General features: G+C 37.6%; 1 protein-coding gene across 7 annotated transcripts in view; it reads left to right on the forward strand.

Annotated features, from left to right (window-relative positions):
* LOC141501316 (semaphorin-4D-like) overlaps nucleotides 1-15,486 on the forward strand; it is a 178,744-nt gene that overhangs the window by 42,432 nt on the left and 120,826 nt on the right. For 2 of the 7 annotated variants that reach the window (XM_074205207.1, XM_074205203.1), the window contains exons 1-2: nucleotides 7,552-7,916; nucleotides 8,180-8,335. The exons of 1 other annotated variant lie outside the window; for it this stretch is intronic. The gene's annotated coding sequence lies outside the window, so the exon portion shown is untranslated. Of the gene's footprint in view, nucleotides 1-7,538; nucleotides 7,917-8,179; nucleotides 8,336-15,486 lie in introns of those variants that run through there. 4 more of the 7 variants (XM_074205208.1, XM_074205209.1, XM_074205205.1 and 1 more) reach the window with 4 other exon arrangements.

Below are 15,486 nucleotides of genomic sequence, written 5' to 3' on the forward strand. Positions count from 1 at the left end.
TGGCTGGCCATTGGGAATGGTAATGACTAAACAAATTGTGGTATATGAATGTAATGGAATATTATTATTTTATTAAATCACTAATACACTGTTGAGATTCAAAAAGGGTAAATTGAACTTAGGTGAGTGGTAGACTCCTGAATGGAACTCTTAAATTCATTTCTTTTTTATAATCTGCTATATTGCTTCTGTAAGGACTTGTTAAATTATAAACATCTTTTTTTTTAAATTTTATTTGAGTTTTGAGTTTTACAATTTTTCCTCCCAATCTTACTCTCCCCCCCACCCGAAAGCAATCTGTCAGTCTTATTTTGTTTCCATGTTGCACATTGATCCAAATTGAGTGTGATGAGAGAGAAATCACATCCTTAAGGAAGAAACAAAAAGTATAAGGGATAACAGGATCAGATAATAAGATATCTAGTTTTTTTTTCTAAATTAAAGGGAATAGTCCTTAAAATTTGTTCAAACTCCACGGCTCTTTATCTGGATACAGATGGTATTCTCCATTGCAGACAGCCCAAAATTGTCCCTGGTTGTTGCACTGATGGAATGAGCAAGTCCATCAAGGTTGAACATCACCCCCCATGTTGCTGTTAGGGTGTACAGTGTTTTTATGGTTCTGCTCATCTCACTCAGCATCAGTTCATGCAAATCCCTCCAGGTTTCCCTGAATTCCCATCCCTCCTGGTTTCTAACAGAACAATAGTGTTCCATGACATACATATACCACAGTTTGCTAAGCCATTCCCCAATTGAAGGACATTTATTTGATTTCCAATTCTTTGCCACCACAAACAGGGCTGCTATGAGTATTTTTGTACAAGTGATGTTTTTAACCCTTTTTCATCATCTCTTCAGGGTATAGACCCAGTAGTGGTTATAGCTGGATCAAAGGGTATGCTAATTTTTGTTGCTCTTTGGGCGTAGTTCCAAATTTCTCTCCAGAAAGGTTGGATGAGTTCACAGCTCCACCAACAGTGTAATAGTGTCCCAGTAAATCATAAATATCTTAATGAGTTGTCACATTTTTATATTCATTGCATGGTTAATTTAAAATTATGCAATTATTCAAGTTTCAAGAATCTTGGAAAAATAAAAAAATGAAAAAATGTTTCAGTTCTGCATATAAAAATGAAAATTCTTCCACATTTTTGTATGATTTTCATAGATCAGCAATAAATGAATGTGGCCATTAGTGTACAACAAAAATAAGTATTCAAATTGGTTGTAAATGATGGAGCAACAGTTAAAAAGTAGAAGAACCAAGAAAGAGGTGTTGTAAAAACCTAGAGAGAAGAATCAGGAAGAAAAGGTGACTGTCAATGTCAAAGGCCACAGAGAGGTCTAAAAGGATAAGAATTTAGAAAAAAAGGTTATTAAATTTCGGCAATTAGGATATCAGTAACTTTGGAAAGTCAGTTTTGTTTAAATGATGCGGTCAGAAGCTAAATTGTAGAGTTGAGAAGAGAGTAAGAGGAATTCAGTTGTGCACATTTGTTTTAAAATGCCTATAGGACATCATGTCTAGTAGCTTGAGGCAACCAAGGGGTCCAGTAAATTAAAACACTGAACCTATAGTCAGGAAGACTTGAGCTCAAATCTGATCTTAAGCACTTAACAGTTTTGTGAATATAGGTTAAATCACTTAACTGTCTGAGTTTCCTCACTTATAAAATGGGGTTAATAACAATACTTACCTCTCATAGTTGTTATGAGGATCAAATGAGTTAATATTTTGTAAAGCACGTTTCTTGCTGTGCTAGTAAGGGTTAATAAATACTTGATCCTTTCCACTCCCAGTTGGAGATTAAAGACTAGTCAGAAGAGATAACAGGGCACGGTAAATAGATATTAGAATCATCTGAATATAATTAATAATTAAATCCAGAAAAGGCCATTAGATATGACAATTAAGAGATCATTTGCAATTTTGGAGAGAGAGAATTATCAGTTAAAAGGCTACAGTGCTAGGAAATGGGATTTGAATCTTCCATTTTCTGATTTTAAGCCTGGTACTCTTTCTAGTAAACCAAGCTGCATCTGTTTCATATATTTGCTTCATACCAGAACAAAATGCAACTGAAAACCATATGGTATTGTAAATAAAGCTTTATGTCAACATATGCCATATATAACCAAATATGCATAATGTCATTGTACTGGGTTCCTGGTATTTGTAATTATAAACAAGTGAAGACTTACTGTTTAGAAAACAAGTGTTTTTAGCTGTGCATCTCCCTTTCCCCCCAAATGGTATTGTTTTCATCAAAGATTTTCTTTGTAAATATAAAGTTTATAATTGCAAAATAGCTAATGAATATGTAAGTTTTTCTGAAGGCCCATGTGTAGTTGGAAAGGTTTTTAGCTTATGGTCTTTCAAGATCACCTCACCTAGATTTGATATACATATATATACACACCCACAGATATATACATACACATCCATACATTTTTTCCCTTAAAAAAGTGACAGTTATGGGAATATCAGCTTCCTAATCCCAACTGAACTAAAGAGCCTTTGACAGCTATGGACTTTGAACTGAACATTACTTAGGATTACTGTTCAAGCAGAAAAAATAACTATATTGAAGGACAGCTTTTCTTTGTATTGCTTTAAAAGAAAAATACAACTATTTCCTGAAGAATTTTTTTTATTTCCAGAGATTTAGTTGGTGGGGAATATGGGGATGAGTTGGAAAAGTATAAAAAAAAGAATTGCTGATAGGATATTCTGTAGATAGCTTTTACACTATTGTAAAATTTTGTCATCTCATATAGATTTTGGGACAAGAAGCTCCTGTAGAACCAAACTTTAGAAAAGGGTCAGGAAGCGAGTAGGCTGTGTATTTTGTTTTAGTATATGTTGGGGAGAGGGAATAATATTTATTGAAACATATTACATGCTTTACTTGAGACAAAGAATAATTTTGAAATAAAAGGTTCCTGGAAACTAATCCTTGAGGGGATGTCCATCAGTGAGGAATGGTTGAATAAATTATACTATAGGTATTTGATGGAATAATATTATGCTCTAAGGAATGTAGGAAATGTGGGAAAGACCTATGTGAACTGATGCAAAGGTTAGTGGTCAGAACCAGGGGAACAATGTACACAGTAATAGAATTATAGTAAAATACAATCAACTTTGGTAACTGATCAATGCAATTACTCACCACAATTCCAAAGAACTTATAATGAAACATGCTACATACATCTCCCTAAAGAGAACTTAGTAGACTCCAGAGTAAAGATTTAAGGATTATTGCCCTTAATCTAGCCTAGATGTGGTGTTCACCTCTCTCTCTTTAACTTTACCATTGACTCATGTTCATTCATTCTCTTGTTCCCTTTTAAGACAATCAAAGCAGTATAGATAGTAAAGACATAGTTTACATATAAGTTCTATGGTAATATACAAAGCTACTGTTGTGCATGAGGATCCTAGAATAATGTATCTTCTATATAATAGGGAATTTTCCCATGCCACCATGTAGGTCAAATCACATTTAAAGGCATCTAATTAGTAATATTAATAGTTTACAGAGTTGTATGGTTACAAAGTTAGTTTTATACATTATTTTATTTGATTCTCTAATAACCCTAACTAGGGCACAGAATTATGCCTGCTTTACTCTAGCTCTTTAAAGATCTGTGATTTTATCACTGTGGATGCTGTGGATGCTTCTTCCACCAAATTATATCATAAACCCTCTTTGTTAGCAGCAATTATTGATGAGTTCATATGGTTCCCCCCCCAAATTATCAACTGTTGGCAAACTTTCTGATGACTCAGTTGCTCAAATCTTAGCTAGACAGCACTTCGGTTTTCAGACAAAATCCATCCCCTATATTCAAACGTTTCCAGCTTTTATGTACTCTTCAATTTCAGAAAAAAATGATCTCCCTCTTATATGTTCTCAAGAAACTTAAAGAGTTAGGGGCTCGAGATAAATATAATTGTAAAAATTGGATAGTATTGAGCATGTGTTATAGCCAGAGTGGCCAGAGAAAGCTTGTACTCAATCAGAAGTTTCTTGGTAGTTATTAATTTCTAGAAGACCAAATTGCAACAAAAAAATACAGAATCAGAATCACAAAATCTAGGAAACTCAAAGGTCATGATTCTTTATTAAAAAAAATTTTAAATCAATGGTTATATTTAATCTATATGAAACAATAAAAATCTATCTATTCTTTGTACTTCTCATCATTAGATGAAAGGGAGTGAGAACATTATAAATATAGTTTGTTCTGGAAGGATATTGGCCAAATAGTAGTTCTTTGGAGGAGCGTAATATATAATCTTTTCCAAATGAAATACCTACTTCATTAAATACACACACACACATACACACATATAGTAATTTTATAAGGTCTTAGTTTATTGAGAAAAGAGATAGTTATGGATATTGACTTTTCCTAATGAAGTCAAAAAAATAGACAAATCAAAGAAAGGTTGGCAAAGTTTTGCTATATCTTCATCAAGTCTCTTAAAGAAAAGCCCTTAGTTGAACTACTTGTATACATTTGCTCCTTAAGTTATTCCTATGGTTCTTGAGAATCTGGTTCTTTCCTACCTTTCCATTCTTCATAAATTTTGCTCCCTTCATGGCTGTTCCTGTATACTCTCTTAGGTGCTGTTGCTCACACAGGACATTTCATCTTTCTATGTATTTGTATTTGCCGTTCACTACTATTGCCTAAAATATTCTGCCTTTTCTTTGTCTCTCAAATTCCATTCTTAAGACAGCTCAAATCTGACCTAGAGATTTTTCCTTCATCAGATACTAGTGATTTCTCTAAGATTACCTTTCATCTTCATCTATAAGATGTTCCAAAAGTCTTAAATGCAGTTCTTGGAATTTCAGTTTTTAATTACACTAAAACTTTAGGTAAGTAATCCTGTCATTTTCAATATACATTTTTTTTAAAGATTTTTTGAGACCGGATTTGAACCCACGTACTCCTGACTCCAGAGCCGGTGCTTTATCCACTACCCCACCTAGGCGCCCCCTCAATATATATTTTTTTTAGGGCTTACTGCATCTTCTATCTTTGTATCTCTAGAGCTTAGCACAACAGTAGTTAATAAGTCTTTTTGATTGCTTTTTTTCATTTTGCCTCAGTATTCACTTATAAAAAAATGGTTCTCTGCTTTGAAATATTCAGATTCATTGTAATATTAGGGAAAAGTTTTAGAGAAATGACTTCATTTTAGTTTTTGCAAGGCAGTGGGGTTAAGTGACTTGCCCAAGGCCACACAGCTAGGTAATTAAGTGTCTGAGGCTGGATTTGAACTCAGGTGCTCTATCCACTGCCCCACCTAGCTGCCCCAAAATGAGTTCATTCTTGTTTTGATATTTTCATAATTCAGTTTTTAATATTTTTTCTAATTATATGTGAAAACAATTCTTAACATTTTTAAAAAAAATTTGAGTTCCAAATCCTCCTTCTCTCTGCCCTCCCCCCATTGAGAAGGCAAGCAATTGAATATGAGTTTATACATGTGCAGTGGCTTAAAACATATAGTCTTGTTGTGAAAGAAAACACAGATTTAAAAACCCCAAGTGAAAAAAACGTTTTAAAAATGTTTTGAGTTGCATTCAGGCTATATTACATTCTTTCTTTGGAAGTGGATAGCATTCAGTCCTTTGGAATTGTCTTGCATCATATTGGTGAGAGTACCAAGTCATTCCCAATTGATCATCATACTATATTGCTATTATTGTATACACTGTTCCCCAGATTCTCCTCACTTCACTTTGTATTAGTTCATGTATTCTCAGGTTTTTCTGAAAGCATCCTGCTCATTATTTCTTCTAACACCACAGCATTCCATCATTTACTACAAGTTGTTCAATCAGTCTCAAGTTGATGGGTCTCCTCAATTTCCAATTTTTTGTCAACACAAAAAGAGCTGCTATAAGTATTTGTTTGTGCATATGGGTCCTTTTACTTTTTTTTTTAAGAATCTTTTTTGGGACAAAGACCTAGAAGTGTTATTGCTCTGTCAAAGGGAATGCAATTTTATAACCCTTTATAGTCCAAAATTTTAAATTGCTCTCCAGAATGGTTGGGTGTTAACAACACATCCAACAGTGCTCATTAGAGTGCCAGTTTTTCCACATTCCCTCCAACTTTTTTCATTTTCCTTTTCTGTCATATTAATCAATCTGATAGGTGGGAGATGGTACCTCAAGAGTTGTTTTCATGTGTATTCTCTAATCGAATTTTTCATATAACTATAGAGCACCAGGCCTAGAAGATTCACCTTCAGTTCAAATCCAGCTTCCAACACTAGCTGTTTGATTCTGGACAAGACACTTAATCCTGTTAGCCTGTTTCCTCATCTATAAAATGAGCCAGAGAAGGAAATAGCAAACCATTTCAGTTATGTCTATCAAGAAAACACCAAACGGGTCACAGAGCTAGACAGGACTTTGATTTCTTCTCTTGAAAACTTTTCATTTCCTTTGACATTTTTGGGCGCAAGGCAGTGGGGGTTAAGTGACTTGCCCAAGGTCTCACAGCTAGACAATTATTAAGTATCCGAGGTTGGATTTGAAGTCAGGTCCTCCTTGACTCCAGGGCCAGTGCTCTATCCGCTGTGCCACCTAGCTGCCCCTCCTTCACTTTTTTTCATTAAATTCCTTTGATATACTCGACCATTTGTTCTTCCCAGATGAATTTTATTTTTTTTTAGTTTTAAAAAGTAATTTTGGGTATTTGGTATGGTTAATCATTTTAAATAGATATTGGTTTCATTTTTTGATGACACAAGTATTATTGAATTTATGGTTGGGTATGGGTTTGGGTCCCTTTTCCCTTTTTCAATCCCAAATCCCCGTATTCATAGCCCCGGACAACTCCTTCCCCCTAGACCCAGAAAGTCTGGCTACAGTTTGGGTGGAACTCCGGGTTTAGGCATTCAAGAGCTACTTATATTTAAAAAGAATGCGAATGCTAGTAAATTCAGGTCTCAAATTTGGTTAAGATTTGGGAAAGGGGCTCTTTTTTTTGTTACTATTTCCCTCAAAATTGTTGTTATCCTCCTCCCCCAAAAAGGATCAAGGTGTGCCTGGATGGGGCGCCCCGTGGCCACTTGCGGGGGGCCGGGGTCCCCCCCAGACCCGCGGCCACCCGACTCTGGTCCGGGAGACCCGGGGTTGCCGCGGTGACCCCGGCTCGGAGCTGCCCACCTTCATTTTTCAGAAAGGGGAGAGGTAAGAAGGGCAGGGCTGGCGCCCGCCGTGCTTCCTCCCAACACCCCGAGTCTCCAACGTGTCTGCGACCAGGGCGGCCTGGGGCTTCTCTGAGGAAGCTGCCTTCTCCGGCTCCTCCGGAGGCCCGGCCGCCCCACCCCGCCCCGCCCCGCGATGTCCCGGAAGGAAGGATGTCCCGGAAGGAAGGAGGCCGAGGCCTGCGGCGGGAGATTAACAGACTGCCCCCCCCGCCCCGTGGGGGAAAGGGCGCTTCCCGCCTACTGCGCAGACGCGATGGAGGCCCGGCGAGGACGGGGGTGGGGCCTAGCGCTTCCCTTCCCGCCGTGCGCCTGCGCGGAGAGCACGTCTTCCCGCCCTCTGCCTCTCGCCGCCTTCCTGGGCCCCTGGGCTGGCTTCGGGAGGAGCGGCGACCGTGCTGGCGCCGCGCGGCAGGCCCGGGAGCCCGAGCCAAAGTGGAGCCCCCACGCCCCGGAAGGGACCCTTCCCTCTCCCGCCCATTCCGACCGGGTAGGGAGACCCCCGGGTACCCTCAAGGGGCGTTTGTTAAGAGCATTTAACGGGAAAGAGGGAGAACCCGCCGCTTGGGGCCGGGGACCCCCTTGCAGGCCTTCCCCACAGCACACTGGCACCTGCTCCCCACGATGAGAAACGACCAGTGACGTATTTTAAACCTTCAGACAGCTGTCGTAGGTGCGCGCAATTAATCCTTGGCCAGGTTATCTGAAGAACATATTTAAAGAATCATTCGAGAAGAATCTCGTTTTCGTCAAATTAATTAGGGTTATTTAGGTCCCTGGGGAATCTTTTTCCTATTTTAAATTAAGATCTTTTGCTTCTCAACTGCCCACTGGGAGTCCCCCCCCCCCACACACACACCACTTTGCCTCTAATCTTAAGCGTTTAGGTATTTTTATTTTAATTACAAATTTTTCACTTGTCCCTTTATGTTCCAGGTTAGGTTCTCCCAGCCGCTAGACAAATACTCCAGGCCAGGTGCTCATTATTGTGGCTTTGCTCTCAAGGCCCAGAGAAGTTAAGCAGCTTGTCGGGCAGCCAGAAAAGAGAAAACCTCTGACTCCAAATCGGTGTGCCGTATCCACAATAACCTTGTATGTCATATTCGTGGAGATTATTAATAACTTTTGTAAAGGATGCAAAATGTGCATAATGTTGATAAAGGTATAGAAAAGCAACTGTTGTGATACAGAGTGATCCCAAGTTTTTAGTGCCATTTTAAGCCTTTAGAGCTTTAACTAAGACTTTGGGGACATATGTACTTATTTCCATAATTGTTACTCCAATATAATACCAAACATATATATCTTAGTAAGTATCAAATATAATTGATAATACCTTCAGTTGGAATTTAATAGTCTAGCAAAATGGGCCTGCAATATTTTTTGCATAATATATTTTTGAAAGCTCTATCCAAAAAAAATAGTTAAATTTAAAAAGTTCTAGTTCCAGGGGCAGCTAGGTGGTGAAATGAGCACCGGCTGTGGAGTCTGAAGAACCTAAGTTCAAATTTGGTCTCAGACAGTTGATACTTACTAGCTTTGTAACCTTGGACAAGACACTTAACCCAGTGCCTCACCAAAAAAAAAAAGTTGTAGTTCTACCTACAAAACTTAAAGGATTCATTCCATAAGAGATGATATAAATTCTCTTTTACTGTAGTTGTTTTTTTATTTCTTTCCTCCTGGAAGTGAATTGATTTTCACAGCTTTATATTTCTAAAATGTAGTTTAAATAAATGATTAATCTACAAATAATTTTTGTATTTTCTAGGATCCAATGGAGCCAATAGCGTGTGATGACCTAGCATAATCAGGAGACCAGATTTTAATTATCTCTTAGTGTTTTGTAATGACTTTGTGATTTTGAACGAATATTAATATATCTTATATTTACTTACTTCTTTGTATATGAAAAGCATGTGATTTAATTTGATTGGGTAATAAACTGGGATGCTTATTCTCCTTTTATAGAGAAGTGGGAGCGCAAAGATAAAGCTGCTTGCACAAATCAGTCAAGCATTATTTATTAAACACCTCTGTTCCTGGAACTGTTCTAGCCTCTTGGGATACAAATGCAAAGATTTAATCTCCATCAAAAGCAATTTACATTCTTGTGGAGGTGACAAGTATATATAAATGTATGTATATAAAGAGCAATAACCACAATAACTTTTAAACGGAAGGCATTAGCAGATTGGGAGAGTCTGAAAAGATTTCATGTAGAAGCAGATGCATGAACTGCTGCTAAGTATTAAGAGTCTGGAAGAGGATTTGAACTCAAGTCCTCCTGACTCCAAGGCCAATGCTCCCCCCAGCTGCCCCCGTGAACTGAGATTTTATAAGGCATAGGTAAGGAGAGTGCTCTCTAGGTATGGGGCTCTACATAAGAAAATAGTGCAGAGACAGAGGTGAAAGGCCTGATGAGCTGTATCTCCAATATAAGAAGGGAAATACTTAGTGAGTAAAGAGAAAGGGACAGTCCAGAGATGTGGAGGAAAAAATGGCAAGATTCAGGAAAAAAATTAAATCTGAGGTGAAGGTGAGTGAAGATTAAAAGAGCACTGGCCCTGGAGTCAGGGAGTACCTGAATTTAAATGTGCCCTTAGACACTTAATAATTGCCTAGCTGTATGACCTTGGGCAAGTCACTTAACCCCATTACCTTAAATAAAAATTAAATTTAAAAAAGTAATCTTTATTTAGGAGCCTGTAAAACTGAAAGGATTATATTACAGAAAATATAAATTTTGGAACAACTAAGAGTGTAGAGGGAAAGATAGTAAGTTTTAAACATAGGGAGTTTGAGATGTCTCTGGGATATTCAAGTTTAGACAGTCACAGAGTTACTAAAGTACTTAATGTTCTTCATTTATAAAAGAAAGGAGCTGTACTGGATGTCTTTTAAAGTTCTTTCCAATAACCCAAAAAATCCAATGGTCTATAGTCAATTCAATTAAAGAATGGGACTGATTGACTAGAAAATTGACATGAAAAGAAAAGGTCATCAGACAGAATTTTTGGTCTTTTCTGGGGTCAAATGTGTAGCTGCTGGGTTTTTTTTCTTATAAACTTATATGTTTTAAAAATAAAGTGAGGTGTAAAGCATTGTGGTTTTATTTTTTCTTTAAGAGAGGTGGTTTGCAAATTGTAATAGTTAATGAAATGAAAAAGGATTTTATGAAATACATAATTTAAACACTTTGACCTTAGAAATTATTTTCTTTGTAAAATGATTTCTCTTGATAAGAGGATTTAATAGTCATTAGATCTTATCAAGAGAAAGCATCATTATATTGCTATATTAATTTAGGGAGCTTAGGATGCTTTTGACTAAATTTTCTGGTTATAGCTATATTTCTACATAAACATAGTTTTAGAAAATACATAAAATAACTTAGTGCAAGAAATATTTCTGAGTGTGAAAAATGAAAGTATAATCCATATCGCCTTTTAAAATTTAGCTGATGTTAATCAGCAAGTATTTATTAATCATTAATCATATTGGAGATAGGTACAGGTACAACAGAATTAAACAATCTGTACTCCTGGTGAGCTTAAGGAAAGACAAGGACCTACAAATTACATAAAACATAAATATAATGTTAATAAATGCAAAGAAATTAACTACAAGGTAGCTTGAGAGGAAGGACCCTTGTAATTTGAGGGATTGGGAATAGCTTCATTCAGAAGATGATGCTTACATGGTATTTTAAAGGAAAAGAGAGTTAGACTTAAAAAGAAGAAATAAGACTATGGCTCATGGGCATGATGGGAACCAGATGAGATAAAGGAAAAAAAAAAAGCAGCAGCAAGAAAGAGTTCAAGTACCAGGCAGCCATAGTTATCAGAAAGTCATAAATTTGTTATTGATACTTCTCTTCCCCCACTAAATTCAATCAATTTCTTTCTGGATCAGAGTATGATGTTGAATTTGAGGGACTGATTTATTTAGAATGATAAATCTCCCCCTCCCCCGTGAAAACTTAAGGAGGAGATTTTGCTATAAGGTAAATTCATAGTTTTTTAATCTTTAGGGAAAATGGCAGGGTTTTTTTCTTATGGTTTTAAAAAAACCTTCAAATTACTTTGGCATATGTATTGTCCCCAAGGAGTCTTACACTCTAGATTTGGCTCAGATGATGACTACTTAGATGACTAGTGCTAATTACATCTCTTAGGACCATCAAAAGATAAAGGAAAATATTGATTAAGTCTAGACAGTGATAGTTAGAAAGTAGTGATTGAATCTGATGATGGGTGGATTTGGTGATAGTTTGATATGACCTTCCATATTTGGTTCAATACAGAATTTGATCATAGGGTTTGATAGCAGACTATGCAAATAGTGTGGATCTCTCCACCTTAGAAGACCTTTCCTCTCACCCCAGCCCACTATTCTTTTAGCTTCCAAATATTGGTTGCCTACATTAACCTGGGAATACTTTGTGAATTGTCAAAAGCCATGGTCAACATGACTATATCTTGTGTGTCTGGAGTCTCTTTTATTTTGAAGTCTTTTTTTTTATTTTGCAAAGTTTATTTATACTGTTTTGCCATCAACTTCTCATGGGAAAGCGATGACACAAATTCTGTGAAGGAAGAGATTTAGGAAGTTTTCTCTCCTTTTAAACTCAGGCTGCACTTCAGCTTCCTGTCATAAAATGGTATGTGGGGGAGGACCAGAGAACTACCAGGGGTTTGTGTTTCATCCCAGAGAGCCAAATCCTTTCAACACTGAACCACCTTTCCCTTGAAGTGAAGAACATAGATGCTTAATACTCTAGGGTGTGTGATCTATCTAGAACAGATTTGGAAGGGTTGAGGTGGGCACCCCACTATTTATTCCCTCCTCCTTTTGTACATTTCTGTTGTTCAGCCATTTTTCAGTTGTCTCAGTCTTCATGATTCCATTTGAAGTTTTCTTGGCAAAGATACTGAAATGGGTGTCTGAGACTGGATTTGAACTCAGGAAGATGAGTCTTCCTGATTCCAAGTCCATCACTTTATCCATTATGCCACCTACCTGCCCCATTTTACATGGATTATTATACTCATAATTATGTATATTATAAAACACAAAATATCCAATTTAATATATAACTTTTAAAATATTTACTACATTTAAATATAAATTTTAAAATGAGATAATGATGAAATAATATTTTATTTTAGAGCTAATATGGAACCACTGGAGCTTATTGAATAGGAAAGTGAAATGGTCAGACCTATATTTTAGAAAAATTGCTTTGGCCATTTTTTGGAGGATAGATTGAACAGGGGAGAAATTCTGAGACAGGGTGACCAATTAGGAAGCTATTGCAGGAGTTTGGGTAAGAGGTAAGAGAGCCTGAACTAGAGTTATGGCTATTCAAGTGGATTGAATGGAATATAATTAAGAGATGTAGAGTTAGAAAAGATTTGGCAACTGAGGTCAGGAAAAATGAGTCAAGGAACTCCGAAGATTGAGATCTTGGGTTATCAGAAGGATGTTGGTATACTCATCAAAATAAGGAAGTTCAGAAAATAGATGTTGGGGGAAAGGTGATGAATTCTTTTTTGGATAAGCTGTGTATGAGGCAAAATGATCAATAGACATTGGTGTGGGACTCAATGGAGTTTGAGGGAATTTAGGGTGAACTGTGTGCATGTATAGACACACACACACACACACATACACACTAGGGAGTGATTGAGGCAGCTAGGTAATGCAGGGCCTGGAGTGCTGGGTCTGGAGTCAGAAAGACCTAGGTGCAAATTCTGACATTTCATAGCTGTGTGACCAAAGGCAAATTATTTGTTGCCTCAGTTTCCTCATCTCATAAAATGAGGATAATAATGGTACCTACCCCTCAAGCTTATTGTAAGCTCAAATGAAGTAATATTTATAAATAATCCCTTAGCACAGTGCCTTGCTCATAATAGTTGTTATATAAATAATAAAAGGGTTTTTGTTGTAAATAATAATAATAAATTCTTTGGGGCTCTGGAAATCTCTTAAGTGTGATTGTACAGAGAAACAAAAAAGGACTCATGACACAGCCTTGGGGTGCACCCACAGAGGGTTGTGATGCATCATGAAATGGATAATGATCCAGCAAAGGAAACTGGGAAGGAGTGGTCAGACAGGTAGGAGGAGAACCAGGACAGAGCAGTATTAAGACAATCCAATGAGAAAGAAGGTAAAGATCCAGTAGAAGAGAGTGGTTATTAGTGTCAAATGTTAGAGAAGTCAAGAAGGATAATGATTGAGAAAAGACCACTAGGTGAGGTAATTATAAGATTATTGATATCTTTGAAGAATCAGTTTCAGTTAAGTATATCATTAAGGCTAAGGAGGTCAGTGAAAAATCTGTGAATCTGGATGAAGTATGGTACTCTGCCACCCTCCACAACAGGGAAGTTTCTAAGGAGTGGGGTATATTTAGTGGGAGGTAATGTAACTGTCACTCATACATATCTGCTTATTGTATGCTATCTACTGTTTCTCACCAAAAAAATGAAAAAAGTGGGGTGGGAAGGAGAGTCCACTGCTATATAATGGAGGTACAGGGCATAGGAATGATGGAGATCAGCATGGAAATTTGCTTATGCTCCTGGTCAGGTTAGGTTGTAACTTCTCTGAAGGGCTGAAGATCACTGAAGGCCAGATTTTGGGAGGGGATGAAGTAGATTCTGGTTGTACTCCTGTAGTTTTAGTAGAGCCTCCTCTTGTTCCTTTTCAGGTTTATCCCCATTCCCTCTTTTCTTCCTACTGCCCCTCTTTATTCTTGATGGCCTAGATCATTTTTTCTTATGAGGAGATAAGTGCCTCTGGAACTGACTGGGGCTACTTACTATCCCCAACTCTTTTTTTAAATTTTTTTTTTTTAGGTTTTTGCAAGGCAAACGGGTTTAAGTGGCTTGCCCAAGGCCACACACCTAGGTAATTATTAAGTGTTTGATATGGGATTTGAACCCAGGTACTCCTGACTCCAGGGCCAGTGCTTTATCCACTACGCCATCTAGCTGTCCCCAACCCCAGCTCTTTTAATGATTGAACGATTCTAAGCTGTTCAGGCTCTTTCCCAAAATACTTAGGTTTCTGGAGTTGCTTAAGACAGGCTCTCACCCCTTTCAGAACAGGACTTTATCCCCACCACTCCCCATGTTCCCTTTGGATCACAGTCTCTTATAAATTGCCAACATACCCATCCATCACAGCAGAGAGTCTCTTCCAAATCTCCAAAAGTTCTGTAAATTGGGTACTATCAATCAGTTGACAAGTATTTACAATGCTTCTCTATATTAGGCAAAGTGCTAAGTACTGAGGATACAAATGTAAAAATGAAAATGCTTTTTCTCAAGGACCTGATATTTTATCAGGGGAGACCTGTAAGATGATAGATATATCATGAACTGTATAGGACATCAGAACTCATCTAGTTTAAACCCTGGCCCCACAAGGCTAGGTGTGTTAGAGACATTTCACCCCTCCCCTGGAGTTCTTTGATACCCTCAAGGGTATTTGAGTATCTAGACTCAGCCATTGGTTCCAGACCCCACCAATGGTGCTTTTCTTTTTGTAGGGGTAGGTTCCTTGCAGGACAATTCCATTTAAACACTATCACTCAGATTAGTTTTCACAAAAGAATATTTGCTAAAGGTATAACAAATCTACAAACAAATTCCTCACACAGAGTAGGGGGAGGCATAGGCCCCCTCACCCCCATATCATCTCTCAATTTGGGAAGAGCAAGGAAATTAAGTTTCTAGTTTAACTCATTTCCTTTATAATTTAGTCCCAAACTCCAAATCCAAAATCCCTCATTAAACTTGAATCCCAGGTATCCTCTTGGTTTCTTTGTTGGACTGGATGGTTGCAATATTCTGCCTGGAATCCTAGCTCTGAGGTCGAATTGGCTTCATGTCCTGTCTGTCCAGTGGAGACTTCTGCCTCCTGCACCTGACATTGCGAAGGAAAAACAAAACAGAACCCCAGGCCCATTTCTCAGTGCCATCAATCCTAAAGAGAGAGGGGGAAGAAATAAGCACTTTCCTCTTATTGGTTCAGTTCATTCTCCTGTTGCCTTCATCCTGGTACTTGGTTTCTGTTGCAACAGCCTATGCAGATGGTGAGAGTCTTGACAAGCCAATGACTTCACATCCCCCAAGATCACTTCTGTCTCCTATAATGCCACATTAGTTTAGAGATTGTTTGAACAACTGTCAAAAATATAGTCTGTTATTTGGGGTATTATGGTTCTG

This window comes from Macrotis lagotis, chromosome X, assembly GCF_037893015.1.
Source record: "Macrotis lagotis isolate mMagLag1 chromosome X, bilby.v1.9.chrom.fasta, whole genome shotgun sequence".
NCBI classification, from domain to species: Eukaryota; Metazoa; Chordata; class Mammalia; order Peramelemorphia; family Peramelidae; genus Macrotis; species Macrotis lagotis.